General features: G+C 38.5%; 3 non-coding genes across 3 annotated transcripts; all 3 read right to left on the bottom strand.

Annotated features, from left to right (window-relative positions):
* Positions 1–18,907: 18,907 nt before the first annotated feature.
* TRNAE-UUC (transfer RNA glutamic acid (anticodon UUC)) lies at positions 18,908–18,981 on the bottom strand. Its single transcript has one exon. It is a non-coding gene; the product is annotated as a tRNA-Glu (tRNA).
* A 79-nt stretch (positions 18,982–19,060) lies between these two features.
* TRNAK-CUU (transfer RNA lysine (anticodon CUU)) lies at positions 19,061–19,132 on the bottom strand. Its single transcript has one exon. It is a non-coding gene; the product is annotated as a tRNA-Lys (tRNA).
* Positions 19,133–19,211: 79 nt separating this feature from the next.
* TRNAE-CUC (transfer RNA glutamic acid (anticodon CUC)) lies at positions 19,212–19,283 on the bottom strand. The gene has a single exon. It is a non-coding gene; the product is annotated as a tRNA-Glu (tRNA).
* Positions 19,284–19,452: the final 169 nt, after the last annotated feature.

Raw genomic sequence — 19,452 nt, forward strand, 5'->3', positions numbered from 1 at the left:
AAAAGAAAAGGGAGAGGGAGGATGTGACGTGGACTGCAGCGGACTGAACATATTCCTAACGGAAGGTTCTGTCGTCTGCAACGTCTTCTAGACGAGAACCGTTGCATTCACCCCCCCTGGAAAAGGAATAGTAATGAAAAGAACATGGGACAGAAACGAAAAAAGGAAGATAGCGATATTGGAAACAAAGTTAGTTTTTTACCTCTCCGAGTGACGATGACGTCACGGAGAGGTATTGCACTGGACGTGTGGGTGTGTGTGGGAGTGAGTGTGAGTGTGTTGTTTGGAGATATTATATATTTGAAAAAGACATCTAGGTAGAAACATAAGTCTATTATTTAAGGTCCCCATAAGTCAGAAACAAAGTCAATTTAAGTCATTAGCAAATGCCCCTAATGAAGGAAGCGTGTAAGGAAATTTCGTTACGAGCCTCCAAAGTTTATTTTCAAAAATCAAAAGTAACCTTATAACAATAAGTGAGAAAAAAATAAGTTAACGACCATATTCAGGTAGCCTCAAGTTTAAAGTATCCTTTTACGGGAAGGCAAAGAGGACTATAGCATATCCAAAGGAGATCCCCGTGTCTCTAGTAAAAACAGAGTTACGAGCCTGCATGAGAGTATGTTTTTCAACATTTTGCTTAACTACTCGGCCCCTGTTTGTGTTAGTCCCAAGTCTTCAGTGTGGTTGGATGGGGGATAAATTGGACTATAACATACCCAAAGGATATCCCCGTATCTCAAGTAGAAACAGAGTTTCCAGCATCTAAAGTGTGAAAATAATAAGTAACAGTCTAACTAGAAGTGAGACGCTACCCCAAGTTGAGCATTTTCCTTAATAACGGCCTCTAATTATGATATATCAACAAGGAAAATATATTTGCTGATTAATTTTAAGGCGAGGAATCGGAAAAAAATGGTTTCAGAACCGTACAGCCAAGTGTTTGACCACCTTGTTCATTGTACGCTGATTCGCGTATCACCAATCGATTCCTCAGCTAAAACTACCCTGAAATCTATATCGGGTTAATTAATATAGGCCTAATTTTAGGCATAAAACTGGAAACACCCTCCGAATCTGCGCTTCTAAGGTTCAAATGTCTCTAAATCTACCCTATCCTACGCTGCACTTCGTAAATAACAGTAATCAGTAAGAAAATTGCGGTTAAAATTAATTAAAATTTGATAACAAGTACAACCGACGCGACGTATTGTTGGTTACAAATGTGCGTGGAATTGGAGGAAATCCTACCGTTAAACGCCAACGTTCTATATACGCCCATGATCGTAGGAAACGTAGCCGAAACGAGCTTACCGTTGAGGAACACCGTCATCACTATGGGTTCGATTGACGCGTTCCCCGCTGAAATGTAAGCTTTGGTTCAATAGATACGTTATCTGGGTGGAACTCATCAGGCATCGTTGTCCAGGAAAAGTCAACACGAAAAGCGTATTCTAAGGACCACCCATTTTATCATGAAAGTACCCGAAGAGAGGAAACTGAAAGCGGCGTTATCCTGGAAGATTAAGGTCGTCAAAGTAGAGTGGTTGTACGCCATTGCTAAGAGCAGGAAATTCGTCAAGGAAACGGCGTACGCTTTCAAGGACAAGGATAGTGACGATGTGCCGCGCAATCCTGTTGAAGCCAAAAAGACTCCCGAAAAAGCACCAGCATCTCCTAAACGCCCGAAGACACGCAATGTAGAACCGGAACCATACTTGGCAATTCTCGACGAAAAAGAAGTGTGGAAAATCCGTAATGGTGACCATCTAAACATTAAGTTGCCTTATGACGTCGACAGTTTCGACACTACATTTAATGACCAGGAACACTGGGAAGGTATGTTTGGAAATTTTATTTTGGGTATGTTTGGCAGAGCGCGATCAATTTTAGGCATATTCGTATCAGCAAGAACGTATTCATGCTGATAAGAACATAGAGCAATAGCTTTATCCTCTGGTACCATTCTCGCATATTTACTTTTTCTATATTGTTTATAACTTATAAGATATCAATTTAATGGAATTTTTATTTTAGGTTATAGATTTTCGTCACAAAAAAATCCAATACTATGACTCTATGGGAGAAAAAAATAATGAGTGTTTGGACGCGTTAAAAAATTATTGGCTGAGGAAAGCAGGGATAAACGCAAAACTGAATTTGATATGAGTGATTGGAAACTAGAAGCGGTTAAAATATTACATTATTTTTTAATTTTATATATTGTTATTTAATTTTGCAATTAATGTTAATCAACTCCCTGTTATTTCTAGAATATTCCACAACAGATGAATGACGGCGATTGCGGAATGTTTACTTGCAAATTTGCGGAATATATTACCCGAAATGCTAAAATAACTTTTACACAAGTAAATATTAAAGTTTTATTTACTACATTTAAATATTAAGTTCTTAACATATTTTATTTTGCAGAGAAACATGCCATACTTCCGAAGACGTATGGTTTATGAAATTATAAAAAAAAAGTTGTTATGAACAACTTTTTTTGTAAAACGTCTATACATTTTATTATTTTTGGATAATTTAATATTTTAATTTTCTCATGTTTTCATCATTTTAATTGATTATTTATTTCAAATATACAATTTCAAAGTAATTTTTACTAAGCCTTGGTCATTAACTCAATTCTGTCAATGCTGGCACTATGACTTTTAAAATTTGGCGGGAAAATTGGGCTGTATGTTGGTCGATTCACAGCCCACTTGATCACGTTGGCTGCACGCGCTCTAGAAGCCCCTCCAAATGATTTTTTTACATGTTAACTCGCGCATGCGGCGCGTCACATAGGTTCGGTGTAAACTTTCAAACCCGTCTGGTTTTAATATAGGCGTCTATGGGAGGGGACCAGTGGCAGTTTTTTTCAACGTTTTTGTCCCAAATAGTGCATCCATTGGTTCAAATTTGAAAAAATCTAAATTCGGACTTCAGTTTTAACTCTTTCAATTTCTCTACTATGTGATGATTTTTATTTTTTTATAAAAACAAAACTATTAAAGCTGAAGACTTTAAATTTTACAGGATAATATCAAACCTTTCAATACACTTCTCATTAAAACTTCAAGAGATTTGAACCAGTGGATGCACTATTTGGGCCAAAAAGGTTGATAAAACTGGTCCCCTTTCATTAACGCCCAGCGGCCCATGATAAAATCAGACGGGTTTAAATTTTAGACCGAACATATGTTATTTTCATTCTTAGGGTCGATTGAGGGGGCTTCTAGAGCGCCTGCAGCCAGCAAGCGGGATCAAGTGGGCTATGGTCGATTGTAGCAGGGAGACCTTGTCCATGGGAAACGCGTTTCGAGAATCGAGATGGCTGTCGTACCAGCGTCGATTTGGCAGAGTGAGAGGGGGGGTCGAATTTTGGGATTTCGCGACGGAAAAAATGGCTATAAAGTGATTTCAGACTTAACTAAGCAATTCTTTTAAAATAGATTTCAAGCTAAAATTCACGCTAATTATAATCAAGAAAAACACGGACAATGATAATTGAGTATTTTCAAGTAACATAAACTATTAAAATTAGTTAAAAGAGCAATTATTACAAATTAGTTTCATAGCTCTTCCCTAGATGGCGCTTGAGTATGGTGACAAACATATAAACAAAAGCCCTTCAAATTTGACTATCTTCAATTTGACCGTGTATGTGGTAATCTAATTTCAATGAGTTATCAAGCTTATTGAATTAAAGTAAAGACTATCGCTTTTATACCAGGAATCAATCGCCTTACAAACTAGGAAAACTGAAAACAAAATTAGGCGAACATTGCTGCACTCTAATTTTAAAACTTAAATATCTTAACATTGGTGCGCATGATCTTGATTAAATTTAAGTATGTTGTTAAGCGTATAAGACTCTATCAGACACTGTTTAGTTTATACCAGGAAGTGCCCCGGAAGTAAGTCATCTAGGCAATCAAACCTTAGCAAATTGCAAAATGACTTTTATTATTTCGAAACATTCAACTTAAATGTTGAATATCTTAAAATTGGCGCGCACAGTCTTGATTAAATTTAAGTATGTTGTTAAGCCTATCAAAAACTGTTTAGTTTATAACAGGAATAGCCTTTAGAGAATAAGGAAAAAATATTTTATTGTGAAATTAACCCAAATTTTTTATTCTTAAAACATATTAGGCCTAGTTTCAGGTGTTTTTCTGTTAGTTTAGCGTCAACCTATTAGTTTCCCGTTTTGAAAGTTTAAAATAGTAAGAGTTTTGATTTGTACTCATGCATTTCCCATGCACAGAGTATCGAAGCTCCAAACCGAATAACATTGATGAAAAGCCCAATCCTAGGATTCTATGAACCCATATATTTACCAAGAGCGCCCGTAGAAATGTTTCTCCCGAAATACTTGTCTATCAAGTTGTCTGCAAACCATTCATTAGAATTTATAATTTGCTTCTCACTACCTGTTAGTCGAATATATTCTCTACTATAATTTAGATAATCTTCGGGACTATCTTTTAAATTTGCCAAATCAATCAACTTATCGTCATCGCTACTTTCCGATTCAGTTTGTGATCCTGATTCAGGTTGCGACTCTAATGCGAGGCTTCTCTTGGACACACGAAAATTTGCGCTTTTAATAATTTTCCTTTTTTTTAAATATTTGGAGAAGGGGGCCTTTCTCTATAGTATTCAACTGGCTGATATAATTTGGGAGTATCTGGGAGCCAATTATTTATGCTATTTACCGTAGATACTGGGTTTCTCTGACATATAAACAATTTTGGACTAATATCATAATCGTTATCAAACTTTTTCTTAAGCTGGAAAGGCTCTGGTTCCGTGATTTGGGAGGACATTTGTCTCATAACTCTTAAGCTTGGGAGTTTCGCGTTTCTTAGTTTTAATTTGGGCAGAATCATCTTTCTTAATCCTAACCCGGGGAGAATCCCCTTTCTTAATCCTAAACCGGGGAGAATCCACTTTTTTAATCTTAACTCGGGGAGAATTGCATTCTTTTTCGGATTTTGAAAACCAATTTGATTATGATTCTTTTGGGGCACGCTGGTATGAGCCTTTGAAACGTTTACATTTTATTTTATCTTCTGGACTAGCATGTTTAAATTTTTCTTCTACACCATCGTATCAAGGATTATTTAAAATGTCTAAGGATAAAACGCAGAGAAAGAAATATCGAAGGTAGATGTTCCAAACGGTACCTAGCGGGCACAATCGGCAAACCGGAAAGCCAATATTTTGAAGCGTCAACACGTGACCGGGTTCTTGAAAGTTTTGTCTCTCTCGTCTGCTCTAGCCGATGTACTCAAACAAGACCTTGGCCTTTCCTATTAAACTAAATTAGTGTAACCTCGCCTCATATTTTCTTGAACTGAATGTTTGCTTTAATCTATTATTAAAATTAAATTATGAATTTTAGGAACTAACCTCATTCTTGAATCTGGAACTAAATGTTCTTAACGACCGTTAACAATTCGAAATAGAACTATAGAGCTTTCGAAAACTGTCTCTCTTTCGTCTATGCTTTCGCGATAATAAGATAGGTGGCGCCATATCGGTTTTTCTTTTCCGTTTGACGCACCAAAACAGTAGGTGGAGAAGAGGGGGATGGGTTAAAATTTCGGAACAACTAGAGAACATTCCCTTACTATAGAGATCTGTGTGTGCGCTTTATCCTTAGACATTTTAAATAATCCTTGATCGTATTTTCTTAAGCTTTTCTTTTTTCGATTGGAAATTTTTAATGAATCGTATAAAGCATCGGTGTAAATGTTCTTGTGCATATTGTATAATTCCTGCACTACCTCATCGGGGCGAGACTTACCCTTAACGTAACCGTTCACTTTAATAACGCAATTGAGCATTTCCGCGTGACCCTGGGTTGGTGTATCGTTATCTATGTAATTAATTACGGCAGTTCTAAAATTTTTACGAGGATTGTATGTGGTTGGTGTGGGAAGGTTTGCTGCCTCAAATGCCTTTTTAAACCACCCATTAAGTGCTTTTTCCACAAAGTGAACGTTGGAAAGTAGTTCTTTTGCATATATTTGAACAATTCTTTTCCATCTAAAGGGTTTACTTTAAACTGCTCACACGATTCCTCAGCTTTCATTACAGCACAAAGGGCCTTTTTTATAATTCTGTCACATAACTCGCGGCAAACATTTCCTTGTCCTCCAGACAACCAGAATTCTTCCTCATTTTTCTTTTTTGAATTTTCTATAATGTCATCCATTTTCAAAACTGACTTATTTAATATAGTATTTTTTATGATCTAATATCTCGGGCATAGTGCTAGTGCAAAATTCATCTGAAGTTTTTCCAGGTGCGGGTTGCAAATTTTCTGTTAAAATTACGTAACTGCTATCTTTGTGGGTTTCTTTCGGGGTTCCCGCCTCGTTTTTCAACGACGATTTGTTACTAGCTCATTTATCAACCAATTGGAAAAATCCTTAAAATTATCCATAAAAAGTTTAGTCTGGTATTACGAAGTTAGAACTATGACAATACTGTAAAGCATTTTCTCAAAATCTTTCAGAAGCCTGCAATTTATTAAAACGCTAAGAGCGTATATTCCAACTCTATGGGGAAAGCCTGGCTTCAAACACGAATTAGCCAGGCGAGTTCCATCCTTCATCATGTGACAAGTACCACAATGAAGGATAGTTTTTTTAAGTCCTCATCATTAGCCTCACCCCTCAGGATTCTAAGCGACCTTTTCAAGTACGATGGGAGTGTTTCCATGTTAAAAATAGCTAAAGCCGACTAAATTAAGACTAAACTTCGGTCGCTAGAAATAAGTTCTAGTGTTTTTCTTTCATTTTGTTTTAAAAGGGATTGTTGAGCTCGATCAAACCGTTTGAGCCAACATTTTATACCGGCTAAACTCGATCACTTGTGAGGTGTTCCGCTAATGGGATTGGGATTGATTTTTTACTCGCGTCTGGGAAACTCATACTAATTACGTATTACAGCATACGTTTCCCTCGTACTTCTTGCAAACCCCGCCTGTTGCATCCCAGTATATTGTGGCTTGGGAGCAATATTCGCGATATATAGCGACAGACGATTTTGTATGCAAGTCTATTAAAAAGGGAGAAACGCCCTTTATCTGTAATGTAACCGTTCATTTCCGGGTTATTCTTTTTTGCAATTATACTCGAATGCATATTTTCGTCATCGGGTTTCAGTTTTCTAGCCTCGTATTTCACTTGCCGAATAATGCCTTTATTACTGAAACCTCTTTTCAAATTCCTCATAAGCACGTCCCTTTTTGAAGTTTCCCCGTTTAGTTTAAAATGCATATTCAAAGGTGGTAAGTTAGGGTTATCTATGAAATCCTTCCTTACAAGACGTCGCCTCTCCCCTCTTAGCTGGGGAGTTGTTATTGTGTCTCGATGGTGATAATATCTTCAAGAATTTAAAGCTAGGCTTTAAAACTTCTAAAAATAGTAAGTCCACAGATGGCTTCGCACTCCGCCCTCGTGTAGTACACATTGCAGCAAAACAAAATCCATCCCTTCACAGGGTCGGGAGCATAATGGCTTCGAAAATACCACATACACCGTGGATTATAGTCTCTGACGACGTCTGTTACTATGTCCCTGTAACTATCTGATAGTGTTTTACTATTAATCCTCCCTTCGTTCATGCGCTCGTACATTTTTTAGGAAATTCAAAATTTATTACGTTATCTATTTCTACACTATTAAGTTTTTCTTGCGAGTATATCTGCTCTCCTTTAACTTTATGGGCACACTTCGAATAAGAATAGAATACGTTTGAAGTTTCGGCAAGGAGGCTTCCCACAACGGGGGTTCTATGGACAAAGCCAATATTTTCAAATTTGTAACAGTGAATGTAACAGTAGTAACACTGGTTCTACACAAGGATAAGGTCATAAACCCTATTTTAAGAAAACCCTGAACCTATTTTTATTTTCTTTTTTCGTATCTACCAAAGTGTACATAGAAAGATAGATAATTGATATATTATTGATAACTATTTTATCTCTTTGGAGCTCCTAACATGTTTTATAGGTTATTTTTCTTTAAATACTTACAATGCTACACTAAAAGTTGTTAAATAATAGGGGAACGTAGCCAGGAATCATCACACACAGGAGTTTTTTTAAATTACTTTTGTTGTCAAATAATGGTTTTCCTTTCATTCATTTCGTTAAAAGTATTTTTCGAATTTTTAAGCATTACAACCAAATATAATAAAACTATATCAAATTAAAGCATAGGAATAGGCCTAAAACCTTTTACAGAGTATTTACAATTCTCATATTGTATGCTAAAAGCTCCAAATTTTGAGAGACCACCATTTCGGGAAAGCTCTTGACCGTAATCTTCCATGGGGGTTGGAATATGGTCATGGTGTACCGCTAAATATTTAGTACCATTCACAATCCTTTTCTAATTGATTGAAGTGATCGTATTTAAAAAGGCATTATGGAAAAGTCTGCTTGCTTTAGTAGAAACCAAAGGTTTTTTAGCCGGAACGTATTTTTGACATATTTCATAGGATGAAGGGGCTTTAATTAACTGTTTCTATTTAGGGAAGGGAAGAGTCAAGAAAATGTTACTCAAGAGATCATATTTAGGTACATGAACCCTATTTTAGCATAATTTAAGGTTGTGTAAATTAAAGGCATTTCCATAATTTTTGTATAGGGAAAAGATTATTTAATCAGGTTATATTTCTTCAAAATGTGCAATAAGTATAAAATTGTTCCTCCTAAGAGGATTCAGAACAATTTGTTAATTGATTAAAGAGTGGGAATCCTTCCAAATTTTTGCCTTTCGTTACTATAGGTGGAGTTTGTGTTAGGTTTTGCGTAACTTACAGTTGAAAAACTCCACACGCACAAAGTTTTGTTATAAATCGTTCAATATACATTTATTTCGAAACCCCAATGGAGAGAGTATTAGGTGTGAAGGAGAAAGGGGTATTTAAATTTGGTTAATTTCCTGTTAATTTTTATCTTGTCATTTCATTGTAGAAAGAAATTTAATCATTAATCACGACTTAATTATTCTCCATTGGAAAACTGAAATATTCTTCATTCGGTGTTTTCGGGGGATGGTACATAGTTAATAAAGGGATTGAATAACCCATCGAAAAATATCAGAATTCAAGGAATGTGAGCAAAAGGGGCTGAACATAATTAGGAATTCCTAGAATTGCCTTTTGGAAGTGAAATCGACTGCATTTTTTAGCAATCCAAAAAGAAAATTCACCCCAAAACCGTGTATCCGCGAAACCAGTATATTTATAGCGAGAATATGTATGGGTTTATTTCAATTTTCCCACTTTGACCATGGAAGATCCGTTTCAATGAGGGAAAGGCACGGGGGTAAAACCTCTCAGCCTCCATGCCCTCCAACCTGAAATCTTGGTTTCCATTGGCTGAAATTATTAAGAAGGGACATTTGCACATAACTTCGGGAACTCTCGGATTTCTATTGTCGAAAACGATTTTCGATTTTGCTATGAAAGCAGCTGTTTCTAGAAAACTCGACACGCTTCTTAAGTTTCCTGTCAACAATTTACTGAAGAGGAGCTAAACCAAAAATGTAAGTTTTTTTATTTCTCTTGTTATAGAGTTAAATAATTTCGAGGTGTCCAATGAATCGTTTGGGCCATTCTCTGCGCTAGAACTTTGCCGCTAAAACAGTTCTAGCCAAGTTTAGTCCTTCAAAACTTCAGACCCTCGTCGCGTCGATTTTTAAACCATAACCCTTTAAACTTGGTAAAAAAATTTGGGCCTAGCTCTGTGCTAGAACTTATGATAAAACGGTTCTAGCCAAGCTAAGTGTTATTGAATTAAATTGAATTGGGTGTTTATTTTTGAATCCTGTAATACAACATAACATGGTTACTTTTTATAGTAATACAGGATTTGATAAATTATGTTATTCTTTGATATTATTTACATAAATTTTCCTAGTTATTTACACGAGTTTTTACTAACTATTTACATAAATTTTCCTAAATTATTTACATAAATTTTTCTAAATTATTTACATAAATTTTCCTAAATTATTTACAAAAATTTTCCTAAATTATTTACATGAAGTTTCCTAGTTATTTACAAACATTTTCCTTAGAATTTAACTATTCACAGTGTTTTTGGCTATGTAAAGCAAACACAATTTAAGAAGGAACATTAATAAAGTTCTAGGCCCCGCGTCTAATCTAAACCGTGCGACCAACGTATCTTTTACAACTTCGAAATTTCCAATTAAGTTATTTTCTAATGAAAGCATTTTATATAAACGTTTTCAGGATTCATTTGAAAGACCTCACGGAGTTTATTAAAGTGCTAAAGCAGTGTAACTGCCCGAGGCTGAATTGGAATGAAGTGCTCGCCGCTCGTTGTCCCGAAAACATATCGACCACCTTCACTGAAGTGACCCCCGGCTCGCCACGCAGACTACCCGGAGCGCCACCCGGCTCGCCACGCACATTACCCGGAGCTCCATTCGGCTCGCCACGCTGACCACCCGGAGCTCCACCCGGCTCGCCACGCTGACCACCCGGAGCTCCACCCGGCTCGCCACGCTGACCACCCGGAGCTCCACCCGGCTCGCCACGCTGACCACCCGGAGCTCCACCCGGCTCGCCACGCTGACCACCCGGAGCGCCACCCGGCTCGCCACGCTGACCACCTGGAGCGCCACCCGGCTCGCCACGCAGACCACACGGCTCGTCCCGCAAACTACCCGGCTCGCCACGAAGTCTACCCTGCTCGCCACGATGTCTACTCGGCTCGCCACGATGTCTACCCGGCTCGCCACGCACATTACCCGGAGCTCCATTCGGCTCGCCACGCTGACCACCCGGAGCTCCACCCGGCTCGCCACGCTGACCACCCGGAGCTCCACCCGGCTCGCCACGCTGACCACCCGGAAATCCACCCGGCTCGCCACGCTGACCACCCGGAGCTCCACCCGGCTCGCCACGCTGACCACCCGGAGCGCCACCCGGCTCGCCACGCTGACCACCTGGAGCGCCACCCGGCTCGCCACGCAGACCACACGGCTCGTCCCGCAAACTACCCGGCTCGCCACGAAGTCTACCCTGCTCGCCACGATGTCTACTCGGCTCGGCACGATGTCTACTCGGCTCGCCACGATGTCTACCCGGCTCGCCACGATGTCTACCCGGCTCGCCACGATGTCTACCCGGCCCGCCACGATGTCTACTTGGCTCGCCACGATGTCTACCCGGCCCGCCACGAAGTCTACCCGGCCCACCACGAAGTATACCCGGCTCGCCAAGCCAAAGCTCAGAACAGAAAGTTTCATTGGCGAAAGAGACCGTCACCTGCAGCTAAAGGTATTGAAAAAAATTGTAGGAGAAAAAGAACTCAGCAAGGGTCCGTCGGTAGTGTACCTTCCTGCCTTTGAAAAAGAGGTTACTATCGACGCACTCTTGACTGAGTTCAAAAATCTGTTTGAAGATAAAAATAATCTTCCACGTTAAGTATTTTACTTCTGTGAAAATGCTAATTTCTCCCTATATTCTTATGGGGAAATCGCCCACAAGGGTATAGGTTAGTGGCCAAAATCTCTGGAAAAGTTGAAGGAAAAGGTGGAGAAGGAGACTAAAGTCAAATTCAGCGCCGCAGTTGTCAATCTGTATAAGGATGGCAATGATTGTGTTGGATGGCACTCCGATGATGAAAATGGGGTTCATTCAACTATTGTCTCGTTATCTGTCGGCGCAGAAAGGACTTTGCTTTTGCGTCCAAAAGGTAAAACCTGTGCTACCACTTCGGGTTAGTTTAACCAGTGGATCCTTTTTTTTTAATGAAGGGGGCTTGACAAAAAGATTGGGAACAAAGACACAAACCCTGAACTGAAAGAAAGGATTAATATTACTTTTCGATATATGGGGGAAATGGATGTTAATTCTGTAACAGAGAATCGCCCATATATCGGAATGTAATATTTTAGTACAGGAAAGCAATAGAAGAATAAACTTCATTTTTGTTATCGGATACCACACTGTAAAAAAGTGAGGTTCATCTTTGAATGCTTAGGCGTGCGTAGCCCCGACACTGTGGTGGTACGCTTTAACGTTCAAATTTGAATAATGTCTTTAAGTTCAAATTTGAACAGAACACTATTGTTCAAAATTAGACGCTCACGCATTCATTTTTGAACGGTGCGTAAGAGGTAAGTATATGGTGTAAATTTAAGCACAAAACCGCTCAAATTTAATTGGAAAATTAAACGTTTAATATTGAATCTTTATGCATTCATTATTGAGCAACATCGGAGAGTTTGATCAACCGTTCATCTTCAATTGCTTACGTTCAAAATTGAGCAGTTCACCATTTAAAAATACATGGTGGACAAGCTTTTGATGAAGCATTGTAATTTGAGAAATATGATTTCAAATTTCATCACTGAATGCGTTATGGTAAGGCATACTATATTAAATATACGCACTGACTAGTAAGAAATCTAATGTGTTTAAAGCTTTTACATCTTCTGAGGGCTGGTAGATTTGAAACACATCAATCGTTGTGTTAAATAATAATTCAGTTATATGAAAGTGATCATTATCAAGCTCTTTCCGATTAAAACGTTGTTGCAATAAATTACATTATCAAACTATTTGAAGGCCTATGTAAACATAAGGGAAAGGTGAAATACGCAATAATCCGTAACATTTCCTTTGATATTTTTGTATAATTATGTTTATACAGACAAATATATATTTAATTCACAGTAAATAAACAAGTTATAGTAAATTGTTGAGAAGTTATTGTATTTTTAATGAAAGCTTTATTTGTAGTACAAATTTAGAGCAGTGGAATCAAGTAATTTTAGGGCAGAATTAATTTTGTTTTGCACACCTTTTGCGATTGAACAAATTCGTTCATATTTGAATACCCATTAAACGCTTTTTTCTTAGAGTGTTGTTTTAAAGCCAAAAACAATTCCATTTGAACGTCCATAACACTCTCGTGTGAACGCTCATAACGCTCTCGTGTGAACGCCCATAACGCTCTCGTGTGAACGCCCATAACGCTCTCGTTTGAACGCCCATATCACACTCGTTTGAACGCCCATATCACACTCGTTTGAACGCCCATATCACACTCGTTTGAACGTCCATAATGCACTCGTTTCAATGCCCATATCGCATTCGTTTGAACAACCACAATGCACTCGTTTGAAAGCCAAGAAGTCCTTACTTGAACGTTTAAAACGCTCTTGTTTTAATAATAATACTAATACTAATACTATTCCAATCCTATTAGACCGCCAAAACGACTAAATCTGAACACTTCATTAGCGCAAGGCGGCTATTCAAAATTGAATGGGATAAGGATTCATTTTTGAATGGTAATGTATAAGCTGTCCAAAAATGAATGCTAGAGCTTAGTTTTGATCGATATGACGGTAGTTTGTTCAAAAATGAATGCTCATGGTTGGTTTTGAATGCCTAAAACACCCCTTGTTCAAAATTGAATGTCTCTGGTTAAATGTGAACGCGTCAATAGAGGCTTGTTCAAAATTAAACGGCCACTATCATTTTTGAATGCCAAAAGTACGCTTATTTTTTACAGTGTAGATGCCTTAAAAACCCGACCACATAGACCATTATTGGTTCCAGGTTCACTTTTAGTGGTCGTTTGTTGAGAGCTTAACACTCGTAAAATGACTGTCGTAATCCCATACAATAACATGTTACAACTAACGAAACCCCTTTGACTCCAGTGGTGAATTTCCCTGGTCAAACGTGTCCCTAAAGGTCGGTAAATAACAACATGGAACCTATAGATGATTGGAACGGTAATGATAAATGTGGTAAATACAATAAAATGATATATGAGGTTTCTCTTGATGATATTACGACCTATTGTAGCAGAATACTATGCAGATGTGACACATGTACGTGATATTGGGATGTAAATGAAGTGTAACTTTATGCTTTTTGTGAAGGATTGACGAACGAGACAAGGCTGTGCTGACAAGAGACTAAGCCATGGAACAGCACGGTCATAAGACCTTCGTCCTTAACAATGCCAGCGTATAAGCGTCGGTCGAGCTCTTTCTCAAGTTAGAACCTTAACACGTCACACAACTAGTGCTCATGTAGAAAGCGTCTCATCTAATTCGAGAATACATTTCACTCATGCCTGTTGGGACCCGAGGCTGCAAGGTCGACCAGATACCAAACCTATAGAACTACGTGATTCGAAGACTACGGACGTTGGGAACCAACTACTAGATGATCCATTGCATCCTTCAACCCATGAACCAGATTTGAGTCGATCTCCATGTCAGAATGAATCTGCCCTGGCACAGTTTCCATGGCTTACAGTCTTGTCTCTCTGGTCCAGAAACATGCACAAATCTGTTTTATTCTCAATTTGGACCCACATAAGAAGTAATATCGCACGCACGTGAAACTCCCCTTGCTGTCTTTTAAGTGCCCGTAAAGTCGCAGTTCACCTGCAACGTGTTACACCTTCATTCCACAATGGGTACATTAAACCCATGTAGTCTCACATAACTATACGGGTCGACAAAGATACTTAGGAAAGGATTAATGAGTTTGTACCGATTTGACTGCAGTGGAGGCAGCTCACCTTTAAAGTAAACGCTTAGAAAAGACATTATTAATAACTCGCTCCATGTATTTGGTGAAGAAGATCTATGAATAAATTAACAGTTAGTGATGTGGGAACGGCGGTGAGCCTGTATAGAGTGCATGCAATATATTATCTGTCGCCGGGTTCTTACTGGTAAAGGTAATGCAGATAGTGTATGCGACAAAGTAAATAAGAATCAGCATTAAATGCAATGAAAAGAGTGAACCAACGCCAACAATAATAAAGCAAGCTTTGCCAACTACCCAAAAATTTAAAGCAAATAAACAGTATGTTACCGTGCACATTAAGTGTGAACAAAGACCTTAAATAGCGCAAAGGACAGAAGCTCAGTAAATAAATTAAATATTAATAAAAACGACTAAATTAAAATAAGAATACTTAATAAATCCATACCAAATAGAGCAAGTAATAAATGAAGGTTTAACTAAATAAGGAATTAGTCCCAAATAGGGCAAACGCTGTGAAAAGCCAGGACAATAATTATGCAACCAATAATGATATTCAATAATGTATATTCTGAAGAAGCCAATCAGTATCATGTTAGCTGGATATATCGTACCAATAATACTCAAGCTATTTACACAAGGCAAGAAACTAAATTCACATGCCTACTTGAGCATGAAATTAATAAAGCAATTAATTCAATAAAAACATTAAACAATTTAAAGGGCAAAGTGCACGGGGAATTTAGCATGCAATAAACAAAGAACTGAAACCATTTAAAGGGAAAAGTGCATGGGGAATTTGGCAAAAAATAAAATGAAGCGAGGAAAGGAAGTAGAAAAACTATATACAGGAAAATAATAAGGTACGCATGTGTCTTTAACATGCAAATTATAAAGAAATTAAACTTAGGAAATAACTATGACTCGTTATTAGGGCTGAATTGCTTTGAATGTCGGCTTAAAAATATTTTCGGCTTCTATGAGCCTAGCCTAAGCATTCATCCTATCCGTTTCACGCCTAAAGGCTAATTTTTCAAGTACATGAAGAATTTGGCGCTGGATGTCATTCGAAGCTTCCATTGCAATACTCTGACGTTTGGCCTCTTCGTTCAGTTGTTACGTTGCCAACTTCTGCGGCCGTATTCTGCAGAAAGGTTAAGCTCCTCCTTCTGCCCTTGGCTCGCTGGTTGGACCGTCAACCATTGCCCTTGGCCTTTTAATTGGCTACGTCTACCGATGACGTTACATGCCTTGGCTCAGTGATTGGTGCAAATTCCGCGCAGACTCAGATGTAAACTATCAAATAATACACCTAATTCAAAATGTTTTTCATAAACTGACAAATGAGTTACCGGTTAAACACCGGTTTTACTGGTTGCTTAGGTAACGCTATATGCTGAACGCACTTACAGCAGACGACATTTCAACACTTTCTATCAACCTCACGACGTTGATCAACGTGTCGAGTAAAGTGGTGAGTGTAATTTATGAAGGATTAATTAATATATGAAGTATTCAACTAAACTCTTTAATTTTCTCCTTCAAAAATCCGATTTAAATAAAAACACACCATTTAATTTATTTCTTTTATTATTTATTACTTATTCAGATTGTGTGGCAACTGTCGATCGCAGTATAGAAGTCACTGCAGTAAAAAGGTGAGAGGGCTGATCGCCCGTGGTAACTGAATGGTTAAAGCCTTATTCGAGCAATTAGCATGACCGAAATCGCAAGAGCTACTCCATGATTCGTTCATGCTCTTGTGGCATTAACAATTTCGCACTTATTATATTCTCATGGAATGGTGTGTTGATGAGCGAGATACACCCATACCCTTTAATCAATATTTATCCTTTCCTCTCTCAGACGAGGTATATCTTCCAATTGCTGACGAAAAAGCTTATCTAGAGACTGAGTGTCAAGGCATTTGCGCCTCGCAACTAACACCGGAAGTCACGGAAGCGCTTTACAACTGCAAATCGACATAACTTATAATACATAACCAGTAACCATATTTACACCTTCCCAATGAACAGTTACTTGAAAAGTAAGCATTTCAGTATGAAGCAATTGGTATAATCACCCCTTTGTTTCTCATAATATGAATATGGTAAATCTGAAATAGGTCTAATGAATGACAATAGAATAGTTAAGTTATATTTAAAATAGGTATGTGGTCATGAAGACTTCGGAGGATGTAAATTGCAATCATGCAACAGAAAAAAGCGATGAACTCTTGACAGTCAGAAATATGTAAAATTTAATACACGTGGAAAATAAATTGCCGAATGTTTGGGTTTGAGAGCGTATCGGGACTGATTGGGTGCTGGCATGCTGGTTATAAATAATGTCATCTTGAGTACAGGCTAGACATCATCAACATAATTCTACTGTGAACAGATTAGAAACATGCCATTAACGGTTTTAAAGCATTAAAGGCAATAACAGACTTTTTCTTCTTTTTTAAACCCCTCCCCGGCTCCACTTAGCTCTATGAGGATGACAAGCACTATCCACACAGGCTCACAACCCCTTTTAATAACAGTCAATGATAACAAAAATCCAAATAATTTAAATAATGTTATGAAGTCTATCTAATAAATTATTCAATGCATGCATATAACCCATGCAATAAATTCAATTGGCTTATTAAATGAAGCGTCTACTAAATTACAATATAAGTTAACAGTAAACTAACACGTATGCGAGAAATAAATCATAAAATACACGTAAATAGCGCATGTAAGAAATTAAATGGATTGAACGCGAAAAAAATAACTATTTATAATGAGAGAATGAAAAAAAATAATATCTTAAAGTCTATTCTTGAAATAAGGTACAAAAGTACTCGCTCCGATACCGGGTATCGAACCCGTGCCTTCTGGGTAAGAGGCAGGTATCCTAGTCACAATACCATATCGGACTTCCTCAACCAAGTCTTAATTCTATTCATAAACCTATATCCTTAAGTCTATTCTTGAAAAATGGTACAAAAGCACTCGCTCCGATACCGGAAATCGAACTTGAGCCTTCTGGGTGAAAGCCAGATATCCTACCCACTAGACCATATCGGACTGGTTGGAACAACCCTAAATATTATTCCTATAAATGTGTCTTTAAGTTTATTCTTAAAAAGCGGTACAAAAGCACTCGCTCCGATACCGGGAATCGAACCCGCGCCACTTGAACATATCGGACTTTCTTAACTAAGTCTTAATTCTATTCATAAACCTATATCCTTAAGTCTATTCTTGAAAAACGGTACATAAGCACTCGCTCCGATACCTAAAATCGAACCCTGGCCTTCTGGGTGAAAGCCAGGTATCCTACCCACTGGACCATATCTGACTTCCTCAACCAAGTCTTAATTCTATTCATAAACCTATATCCTTAAGTCTATTCTTGAAAAGCGGTACAAAAGCACTCGCTCCGATACCGGGAATCGAACTTGAGCCTTCTGGGAAAGAGCTAGATATCCTAGCCATTAGACCATATCGGACTGGTTGGAACAACCCTAAATATTATTTCTATGAATGTGTCTTTAAGTTTATTCTTCAAAAGCGGTACAAAAGCACTCGCTCCGATACCGGGAATCGAACCCCGGCCTTCTGGGTGAAAGCCAGATATCCTAGCCACTAGACCATATCGGACTTCCTCAACCAACTCTTAATTCTTTTCATAAACCTATATCCTTAAGTCTATTCTTGAAAAGCGGTACAAAAGCACTCGCTCCGATACCGGGAATCGAACCCCGGCCTTCTGGGTGAAAGCCAGATATCCTAGCCACTAGACCATATCGTACTTGCTCAACCAAGTCTTAATTCTATTCATAAACCTATATCCTTAAGTCTATTCTTGAAAAGCGGTACAAAAGCACTCGCTCCGATACCGGGAATTGAACTTGAGCCTTCTGGGTGAGAGCCAGATATCCTACCCACTAGACCATATCGGACTTCCTCAACCAAGTCTTAATTCTATTCATAAACCTATATCCTTAAGTCTATTCTTGAAAAGCGGTACAAAAGCACTCGCTCCGATACCGGGAATCGAACCCGGGTATTATGGGTGAAAGCCAGGTATCCTAGCCACTAGACCATATCGTACTTGCTCAACCAAGTCTTAATTCTATTCATAAACCTATATCCTTAAGTCTATTCTTGAAAAGCGGTACAAAAGCACTCGCTCCGATACCGGAAATCGAACCCGGGCCTTCTGGGTAAGAGGCAGGTATCCTAGCCACGACCCCATATCGGACTTGCTTAACCAAGTCTTAATTATATTCATAAACCTATATCCTTAAGTCTATTCTTGAAATACAGGCAAAGGCAATCGCTCCGATACCGGGAATCGAACCCGGGCCTTCTGGGTGAAAGCCAGATATCTTAGCCACTAGACCATATCGGCCTTGCTTAACCAAGTCTTAATTCTATTCATAAACCTATATCTTAAAGTCTATTCTTGAAATAAGGTACAAAAGTACTCGCTCCGATACCGGGAATCGAACCCGGGCCTTCTGGGTAAGAGGCAGATATCCTAGCCACTAGACCATATCGGACTTCCTCAAACAACACTTAATTCTATTCATAAACCTATATCCTTAAGTCTATTCTTGAAAAACGGTACAAAAGCACTCGCTCCGATACCGAGAATCGAACCCGGGCCTTCTGGGTGAGAGCCAGATATCCTACCCACTAGACCATATCGGACTTCCTCAACCAAGTCTTAATTCTATTCATAAACCTATATCCTTAAGTCTATTCTTGAAAAGCGGTACAAAAGCACTCGCTCCGATACCGGGAATCCAACCCGGGTATTATGGGTGAGAGCCAGATATACTAGCCACTAGACCATATCGGCCTTGCTTAACCAAGTCTT

This window comes from Phalangium opilio, unplaced genomic scaffold (assembly GCF_054372755.1).
Source record: "Phalangium opilio isolate 3A_F unplaced genomic scaffold, DU_Popi_V2 ptg000009l_1, whole genome shotgun sequence".
Lineage (NCBI taxonomy): Eukaryota > Metazoa > Arthropoda > Arachnida > Opiliones > Phalangiidae > Phalangium > Phalangium opilio.